Here is a 10,383-nt window from a genome sequence, read left to right on the forward strand (position 1 = left end):
TTTTGTATATAGTGACGTGAGGTGCAACGTGTGTGTGTATGTGTGTGTGTGGGTGTGTGATATGCCATGGATTTTGTCACTTTCTTGTTTTTGTAAATTCGAATGTTCAAAATAAACATGATGTTTACTCTGAGACTCTGCTTGCAAGACTGGGGCTCCTGGCGGGGTGGGGGGGAGAGGGAGCAGCAGGCAAAGACAGGAGGTGCCACCTTGGTGCCCAAAGCCTCACCCAAAACACCCAACCCCCCCCCCCAACCTGACGGGTTCTGCAGGCCCAGGGGCAGGTGTACCTCACTTCCCAGGACGGACGGAGGAGAACGTACAGAACACAAGTCCCACAGGGAACGTGTCCCAGTTCTGATAGCTGGCCTCAGCTCACTCCCAACCCCCATCCCCGTCCTGTGCCCCAGTTCTGGGAACCAAGTCCCTGACTTGTGTCCTGAGACCCAGTCTGCCTGAGTCTCGTGCCTGGACCCCCCGGTGGTGCCTGCTTTGGAGTCCTGGGAGGTCAGGGAGGGGAAGGAAGGTGGCCCTGTTGTGTTTCAGCCCCTCCTCTCCCCATGGTCTACCTGGACACCTCTGACCTGCTCAGCCACTAAGCTGGACTCTGACAGCCCCCCACCCACCCCTCCAGCACCCACCCATCCCTGGGGGGCCTTGACCCGGTCCCCAGCCTCCCTGTCCACACCATCTTAGGAACACAGCCTGCACCCTCCTATTCCATCTATAGCGTCATGGATTTGTCCTATGCCGGCCCCTTGTAAACTGCCAGGGCACCAGTCAGGGGTCAAAGGTCACACCAGCGAAGCAAGCCTTCCCCGACTCTTCCAAAGCTTCCCACCTTCCAGCCAGAGTGGAATCATCCCCTGAGGACCAGCGGTGTCGCTGGAGGCAGCACCTCAAACAGGAAATCATGTTTGAAGATTACTGACTTCGCTGAGAACTCGTGTGCTTTCTTCGTTCTACTCCAGAATCAGGGGCATCCGCTCGATCCTCCTTTTTCATTCTCTCCACGGCACACCCCTCTCTTTGGTAATGAACTCGCTTACTGTCTCTATTGTTGTTATTACTTACTTGGAAGGGAGAGAAACATCAGTGCGAGAGAGTTGATCTGTTGGCCCTGTATGTGACAAGACCAGGAATCAACCCTGCAGCCTGGATAGGTGCCCTGGCCTGGAATCAAACCCATAACCTTCTGGTGTGTGGGACGACGCCCAACCAACTGAGCCCTCCGGCCAGGGCTCCGCTTACTTCTAATTGTAAGGCATTCGGAGCGTCAGCTCCAGGACCAGAGAGCCCATATTTGCCACCTCACCACCGTGTTCCCCAGCCCCTGGCACAGAGCAGGGCATGGTGTGTCTTGGCTGAATGCTAATGCAGTGTACACTGGGTACTTACTCCGTGCCAGGCACGCTCGGCTCTGATCCCTGGCATATCTTAGTTAATTTACTCCTGTGAGGGGAGCCCTGTGAGAAAACAGGCATGGAGAGGTGGCTCCTTAACCACGGCCCTGTGGCCAGGAAGAGGCAGCACTGGATTTTAACCCAGTTCGACTCCGTAGCAAGCACTCACATGCTGCACTATGTCATGTGGGGTTTCAAATTCCCCTTAGCCCTTCAGGGAAGTCAAAACTCTGGTTTGAGCCCTGGCCAGCGTGGCTCAGTGATTAGAGTGTCAGCCCACAATCTGAAGGTCATGGGTTCAATTCCCAGTCATGGAACCTGGCCAGATTGCGGGCTCCATCCCCAATATGGGGCGAACAGGAGGCAGCTGATTGATGTTTCTCTCTCACGAATGTTTCTATATCTCCCTCCCATTCTCTTCTTCTATCTCTAAAAATCAATACAAACGTTTTTTAAAAAGCAATGGAAAGGGGGTAATGGTAAGAGATCAATCAAAGGACCTGATTGCATGCATATAAGCATAAATCATGGACACAGACAGTAAGAGGGTGAGGGCATGTGCTGGGGGTAGGAATGGCTGGGGAGAGGCTAATGGGGGGAAAAAGAGACATATGTAATACTTTAAACAATAAAGAATTTTTAAAAAATGGGGAAAAAAATACCCTCAGGTGAAGCTTAACAAACATAAAACACTGGTTTGAGAAACAAAGGTGATGTAGGCGATTTCTGTTGCTGACCAACTCTCCCACTGAGAAAACCTAGAAAAAAACCAAACACCATATTTCAAACATCCCGTGAAGGTAGCAAGATAGGCGAGAACTGATTCAAAGTCCGCTTAGAGAAGCTCAGAGCGGTGAGCCTGCCTTTAGGACTCCGCTTTCCTCGAGGCCCCTGTCCACTTACAAACGCCAGAGCTGAGAAGAGGGCAAGAGCTGAGCAGCTGGTTTGCATGTTCAAGAAATTCTATGATGAAGAGATGTACAGAGTCCAGCTGAAATTTGAGATTCTAGATGAGAGCCTCTCAGTAAATGACCCAGTCTTGCAGTGGGGCCTCAAAGGGTTATACTCTGGAGTAGGGTAAACTGGAAATATTCCAGCCCTCCAGAAACTGAATCTCAGCGTCCAAACCTTTCAGTCATTGATTGAGTTAAGGTGTCTGCCTCTTCACTAACATCCTGCCAAAAGCAAAAATAAATTCTCTCTGGAGGAAGATAACATCATTCAAACCTTCACATTATGTATTTGGTACAAAAGATGTGGCATATCTGGGGACAAAACTGAATGACAGTGAAGAGAGAGAAAAAAAAAATAATAGGCCTACACATATGTTAAAATTGCATGGAGCTAAATAAACATACACACGAGCTCAAGGAAAACTGTAGAAATCTGAATAATAAGGTGTCAGTGTCAAAGTCCTGGTTGTGATGTCACACTATAGTTTTGCAGGATGTTACCATGGGAGTAACTGGAGGAAGGGCACATGAGATAGTTCTGCATTATTTCTTACAACTGAATGTGAATCTGTAATTCTCTCAAAACTAAGAGCCTAATTTTAAAAAAGATCTCTATAGGAAATCCATATGTGTGGAGTGAGACACAGACTTAAAAATAACGATGGTTAATATATTTAAAATTTTAAATGACAGAATTTCAACAGAAATGTAAACTATGAAATATAATCAAATGAAACTTCTAGAACTGAACATGTGGACTCAATAAGTAGGTTTAACAGCAGATTAGACACAGCTGAAGAAGGAACTTATAAATTCTATCAAAGAGCTCAAAAGAAATGATTCAGAATAAGAATTAGGGAATAGAGCAGAAAGTACAGGGGGGAATGTAAGATTAATATGGACATAGTGGGAAGGGTTAACATGTAAGAAGCCCCCAAAGAAGTGGAGAGAGCAAGTTGGACATAAATAATATTTGAATAGAAACTGAGAATTTTCTAAAAACCATTAAAAGACATTAAGTCACAGGTTCAAGAATTTCTGGGAACTCCAAACAAGAGAAATGAAAAACAAAACAAAACCCACAACTAGGATTTTGATAGCGAAACAGCTATAAATCAAAGACACAGAAAAAATCTCAAAGGGTCTCAAAGAATAGGGATGCATTACTTTCCAAAGAGCAATGACAAGACCTATCGTTGACTTCTCGGAACAGAAGAAGGAAGACAATCAGAAAGGATTGGCAAGAAATATTAAACATGATGAAGCCCTGATGACATGGCTCAGTGGTTGAGCATCGACCTATGAACCAGGAGGTCTCGGTTCAGTTCCTGCTCAGGGCATATGTCCAGGTTGCAGGCTCAGTCCCCAGTATGGGGAATGCAGGAGGTGCTGGTTCTTTCTCATCATTGATGTTTCTATTTATCTCCATCTCTCTTCCTCTCTGAAATATATATACTAGTAGGGATGAAAAGCAAAGACCTACAATCAAGATTACTCTACCCAGCAAAGCTATCGTTTAGAATGGAAGAATAGACAAGAAAAAGCTAGAGTGTAGCTTCACCAAACCAGTATTACATGAAATGTTAAAGGGTCTTCTAGAACAAGAAGGAGGAGGAAAAGGAAGAAGAGGAGGAGGAAGAAAAGAAAAATGAGGAAGAGGAGGAGAAGGAGGAGAAATATGAATGAAACTGCAATAAACACATATCTATCAACAACTGAATCTAAAAAACAAAGTGAACAAACAAGCAAAACAGAAACAGACTCATAGATATAAGAAACATTTAGAAGGTTTCCAGATGGGTAAAAAGGTTAAGGGATTAAGAAGTACAAATTGGGAGTTACAGAGTAGTCATGGAGATGTAAAGTATAGCATAGGGAATATAGTCAGTAATATTCTAATAACCATGAATGTTGTCAGATTGGTATGAGATTTATCGGGATGACCACTTTTAAGTTATATAATGTCTAATAATTAGGGTAGATACCTGAAACGAATATAATATAGCTTGTCAACTGTAATTTAAAATCATAAAAAGAAAAGAAAAATGACATCTTCAAAGTGCTGAAAGGAAGCAATGGCCACTCTAGAATTCTACATTTTAAAATTCTGAAAATTCTTTTTAAATGAAGATGAAATTCAGACAAAGCAAAACCAGAATATTCATCACCCATGGTTTTTGTTACCAATAGAGCTTCTCAAAAGGAGAGAGGAAATGGCCCTGAAATGAAGTATGGGAATTCCAGTGAAGAACAGTGGAAAGTAAATATGTGGATAAGTCTAAGTTAATATTGATTGAAAAAACTAATAACAATTATGTCCTGTGGGGTTTAAAGTTCATGACGGCAGCAGAATAAAAGGTTGCAAGTGGTATATGCAATTAAAATGCTTTAATGTCCCAGAATGTTCTCGGTAGTAGTAATTGTATTATTAATATTATATTAGACTTTAATAAGTTTGGGATCAATATTATGTTTTCCTAAAGTAATCACTGAAAGGATTATAAAAGAATATGTTATTAAAAGCTACTACAGGAAAAAATATAGAATAATATTCGCATCCCACCAGTGCCATAAAAAAAAATAGATGAAGAAGAAGAATAAAAATAATTCAAAAGAAGGCCCAAAAAAAGAAATAAAAAGGAACACAGGAAGGGTGGGATAAAAAATTTTAAAAAGTAAGTTAATTGACTTAAACCTAAATTTAATGTAAGTGGATATTTACATTAAATATAGTAAGATAGATGTGCCGCACCAGCACAGCCAAGGGTGAGCCTGAGGAGGGGCGGTGAAGGATTGAAGAAAAGACAGACAAGAGAATACAGCTGGGGCTCGGTGGATCTCCCATGTCTGGACGAGGACACAAAAGATCCAGACTGCAAACCATGCTTTATTGTATAGTCTGATTAAAACAAGGGTAGATTAACTGTATACAAATGTTCTTGTTTTGGCAACACTTGCTGCACCTCCCACAGCCCATTAACTACAAGGTCAGACTTAATTATGCTAGGAGAGCTCTGCCCTATAGGCTGAGACTCTTTGTGGCCCTGCCACATGTCAGCCTGAGGCTTGACTATAGCCACTCCCTATAAATAGACATTCTAATGAAAATACTAATGTTGTCAACAGGATTTTAAAGTGATTATACAGTATAGAGCCAAGCTGGTTTGGCTCAGTGGATAGAGCATCGGCCTGTTGACTAAAGGGTCGTAGGTTGGATTCCAGTCAAGGGCATATGCCTGGAGGCAGCCAATCAATGATTCCCTCTCATCATTGATATTTCTATCTCTCTCTCCTCCTTTCCTCTCTGAAATCAATAAAAATATATTTTTTTTAAAATGAAAAACAACACTTCCCTTCCATTTATAAAAAATAAAATAACTATATAGAAAGGTGAAATTAAAAGGATACAAAAATATGTACTATGCAAGCACTAACTCAAAAGAAGCTGATGTAGCTATATTTAGTTTAAGTAGACTTTAAGACAAGAAGCATTGTCAGAGTTAAAAGGACATCAGGGTTAGGGATAGGGTGATAAAAGTCAATTTCTTAGGCTATAACAATTATAAATGTGTGTACATGTATTAACACAGCTTCATAATATGTAAAGTAAAAACTGCCAGAACCAAAAGGAAAAATTGACAAACCCACAATTGCAGCGGTGTATTTTTTTTCAAGGTGGGCTTTTATATATATATTAGAGCCCAGTGCATGGAATTCGTGCACAGGTAGGGTGCCTAGTGGCTGCCTGCTGCCAGCTGCCAGCTGTGGCCTCCCTTCCCACAGTTGTCCAGCTGGCATTGCCCACTAGTCAAACTACTAGTCAAGGGGACAATTTGCATATTAGGCTTTTATTGTATTACTAGAGGCCCGGTGCACGAAATTTGTGCATGGGAGGAGTGTGTGTGTCTCTCTCAGCCCAGCCTGCACCCTCTCCAATCTGGGGCCCCTCGAGGGATGTCCGATGCCTTGCTAACCTGATCAATACCTAACTGCTCCCCTGCCTGCCTGATTGCCCCTAACTGCCCTCCCCTACTGGCCTGGTCACTCCTAATTGTCCTTCCCTGCAGGCCTGGTTGCCCCCAACTGCTCTCCCCTGCAGGCCTGGTTGCCCCTAACTGTCCTCCGCTGCCAGCTCAGTCACCCCCAACTGCCCTCCCCTGCAGGCCTGGTCACCCCTAATTGCCCTTCCCTGCAGGCCTGCTTGCCCACAACTGTCCTCCCCTGGTAGCCATCTTGTGTGTTGGAGTGATAATCAATTTGCATATTACCTTTTTATTATATAAGGTGTGTGTTTGTGTGTGTGTGTGTGTGTGTGTGTGTGTGTGTGTTTCACCCCAGAGAGAGTGGGAGAGGGAGAGCTAGAAATATTAATGAAGAAAATAATATATTTGGCTGCCCGTGCATGCCTCCTACTGGAGATCCAGCCTGCAGCCCGGGAATGTGTCCTGACCTTGGGAATGGAAATGTGTTCTCCAGGTTCGTAAGTCCACTCTCAACCTCTGAGCTATACTGGCCAGGCTGCAGTGGAACATCTTTTTTAACACGTCTTTCTCAGTAACTTATAGGGTGTTAACATAAAAACATCCAAACCTGTGAAGAATTGTTGTGAGTTTATTTGAAGCAAACTGTCAACAACTGCCGGCAATCAGAATCTCAACGGATTGTGATAATGCTCCAGAGAATGGTGGTTTTTTTCATCTATTTTTTTAAACATTTTTTAAATTGATTTCAGAGAGGAAGGGTGAGGGAGAGAGATAGAAACATCAAAGATGAGAGAGAATCATTGATTGGCTACCTCCTGCCATCCCCCTACTGGGGATCTAGCCCGCAACCTGGACATATGCCCTTGACTGGAATAGAACCCAGGACCCTTCAGTCCACAGGCTGACACTCTATCCACTGAGCCAAACCAGCTAGGGCTGGATCTATTTTTATACGTTGCAATCAAAGGAGGGGACATAGGTGGGTCACATGAAATCCATTGGTGATAGATTAGAGAGGTGGGAGAAAGCAAAGCGGGGAAACCTCTGGGATTGGATGAAGAGTAAAATGATAGACGCATACTTCTTTTACTCAGGTGGGTACAGGATAGCCAACAGGCCGCAGTGGGTATGATAACAATAACAATGAAGGAGTTTGTGGAATCTGTCCTGGCGCCCAGACACAACCTAATGTTACAATTTACTATTTCAAGGATATGTTATCATAGATAAAAAAAAAAAAAGACTGGCTCAGTTAAGGTAAAGGTTGACCTTGTCAGTGAAGGTACTGGCCTAGGACAAGACTGCCACCATCACTGCTTTTAGTTAAAGTTTCATTTCAGACCATCCTTTGTGGTGACTGAGGTCTCTGAGTTTGCAGGACCGCCATGCAGGCCTCCCCTGAGCTTGTCAGGTTAGCATGTGGCCCCTTTCATCCACAAGAAATAGAAGGTGAAAAATTCAGTATGAATATAGAAAATTTGAAAATAATGATTCACAAACTTGACCTAACAAAGCAATTACAGAATAGACATTCTTTTCAACTAAGTGAAAAATTTCACCCAAACTCACCATGGTAGGTTGAATAATGGCCCCTCAAAGAGGTCTACATCTTGATCCTCAGAACCTGTCACTATGTTTTGTCACATGGCCAAGGGAAATAAGGTTACAGGAGGAATTCGGAAGTACAAATTGGTAGCTATAAAATAGTCTCAGGATGTCAAGCACAGCATGGGGAATAGAGTCAATAGTATTGAAATAGCTGTGCATGGTGCCAGGTGGGTAATGGAAATATCAGGGGATCACTTAACAAGTGATATAAATGTCTAACCACTGTGCTGTACTGAAACTAGTACAACATTGAATGACAACTGTAATTGAACATTTTCTAAAAATTAAGTATGAAAAAAAGATTGCTAATCAGATAACCATGAGATAAAAGGATTAATCTGGGTAATCTGGATGAATCCAAAGTAGTCATGTGTCCTTAGATATGGAAGACAGGGGAAGAGTCAGTGTCAGGGGTTCAGGAAGTCTTTAGATGCTGGAAAGGGAAGGAAACATTGTCCCCTACATCAGTGGTCAGCAAACTGCGGCTTGTGATTCCAGAGAGTCCACTATAGGCAATTTTAAACATCAGGAGCAGCCTGGCAATTGTGGCTTCGTGGTTGAGCGTCGACCTATGAACCAGGAGATTCTTGGTCACACATACCCAGGTTGCCGGCTCCATCCCCAGTAGGAGAAGCACACGAAGGGGTGTAGCAGGAATGTAGCCTGTCTTGGGGACTGACAAGAGTGGAGTCTGACTTAGGGTAAGACCCTATGCATCTCATTCATCCACTCATACATTCCTTCATGAAACATTAACCAAGTACCTGTTCTCTGCTGGATCTTGCATGGCACTCAGGAATGTAGGGATAAATAAGACAAGGTCCTCGCTCTCAAGGAGTTCACAGGGGGAAGAGAGGAAATTAAACTCAAGAACAAAACACTGGAGAAGGACAGAGGCACGCACCAGATGAGCTGGAGCACAGAGACTCTTCTGGTTGCAAAGAATCTCAAAGTGCACAAGCTTTGACCAAAAGTGCATGGGCTCATATAGCCCAAAGGACAGAACGGCAGAGGGAGGATATGGGCAGAGAGGATGCGTGAGCAAAGGCAGGCGCTGAAAAACAGCCTGGGGCCTGTGGAGAGCCATGAGAGTTGGCATAAAGAAACCAACCAAACAAACAAAAACCGGAAGAAGCAGCAAGGAGACAAAGCCACCCACAGGCTGCACATGGGCAACAGCATCAGATGTCCCCTGAGAGGCAATGAGAACTGTGGAGGAAGGGAAAGAGTAGTCTGAGAGGAAGGCAGTGGCGAAATTTGGGTTTTAGAAGGATCACATGGTCTGTGGCACAGAAGATGGGCAAGTCTGCAATCCTGGAGTCCCGATAGGCGGTTATTGCGATAATGTGGATGGAATGCAGGCTCTGAGCACGTGCAGAGTGCCATGGACGTGACCAGAGGAGCTGTAATCAGGACAAAGTCAGAATTAAGAGCCAGAGTGGGCAGGCTGGTGATTGGCTGGAGGTGGGTGATGATGGGGAAAGTGTGAAGAATGAGAGTCCCTGGTTTCTGGTGGAGGCAACCGGGTGGGTGGTGGAGCCATTTACTGAGGTGGGAAATGCAGGGAGAGCAGATTGGAGGGAGATGATCTATTCTGGTGGAGACGGATGGAGTTAGAAGGATCTGTGGGATATTCTGGTGCAGGTGACCAGGGGGCAGTTGACTATTTAGGTCTGGAGCTCCAGTGAGAAGCCTCATACGGAAAGAGAAGTACAGGAATTATCAGTCTAGGACATGGACAGTAGAACCATGGATGTGATCCTCAAGGGGACTATACGTAAGGCAGCAATTCTCAACAAGATATGCACAGGGTGGCATAACTCCCGGAGAGAGCATTTGTAATCACCAGAGAGGCTTTTCCGAAGTCCATATCTAACTCTCAATTCCAGTAAATACCCAGCAAGTGTGACCAAGGGAAATTCTCACTGAGGAGGTGGCTTAGATGGAAAGAAATCTGAGAACACAGATGAGAAACAAAGAGGGCCAAGGTGGGCACAGAATGCAGAGGAAGAAAAGCACAAGAAAGTGGGTAAGGAAGAGGCTCAAGGAAATCCAGGAGAGTTAGAGGTGCCCCCAACGTTGGGATAGAGCAGTGATTCTCCATTGTGATTAGGCACAGGGTGAAAAATTCCTGCCCAATGTGAAACACATTCCTGCCCCTCACCATCCTAAAGCCGTGAAGCCCTGGGATTGGCATTGAAGGCGCAGAATTTCAACAAGATGGGTGTGGCTGAAACCGGTTTGGTTCAGTGGATAGAGCATCAGCTTGCGGACTGAAAGGTCCCAGGTTCCATTCCGGTCAAGGGCATGTACCTTGGTGGGGGGAGTGCAGGAGGCAGCTGATCGATGTTTTTCTCTCATCAATGTTTCTAGCTCTCTATTCCTCTCTCTTCCTCTCTGTAAAAAAAATCAATAAAATATATTTTTAAAAAAACA

Source organism: Pipistrellus kuhlii, unplaced genomic scaffold (assembly GCF_014108245.1).
Source record: "Pipistrellus kuhlii isolate mPipKuh1 unplaced genomic scaffold, mPipKuh1.p scaffold_m20_p_3, whole genome shotgun sequence".
NCBI classification, from domain to species: Eukaryota; Metazoa; Chordata; class Mammalia; order Chiroptera; family Vespertilionidae; genus Pipistrellus; species Pipistrellus kuhlii.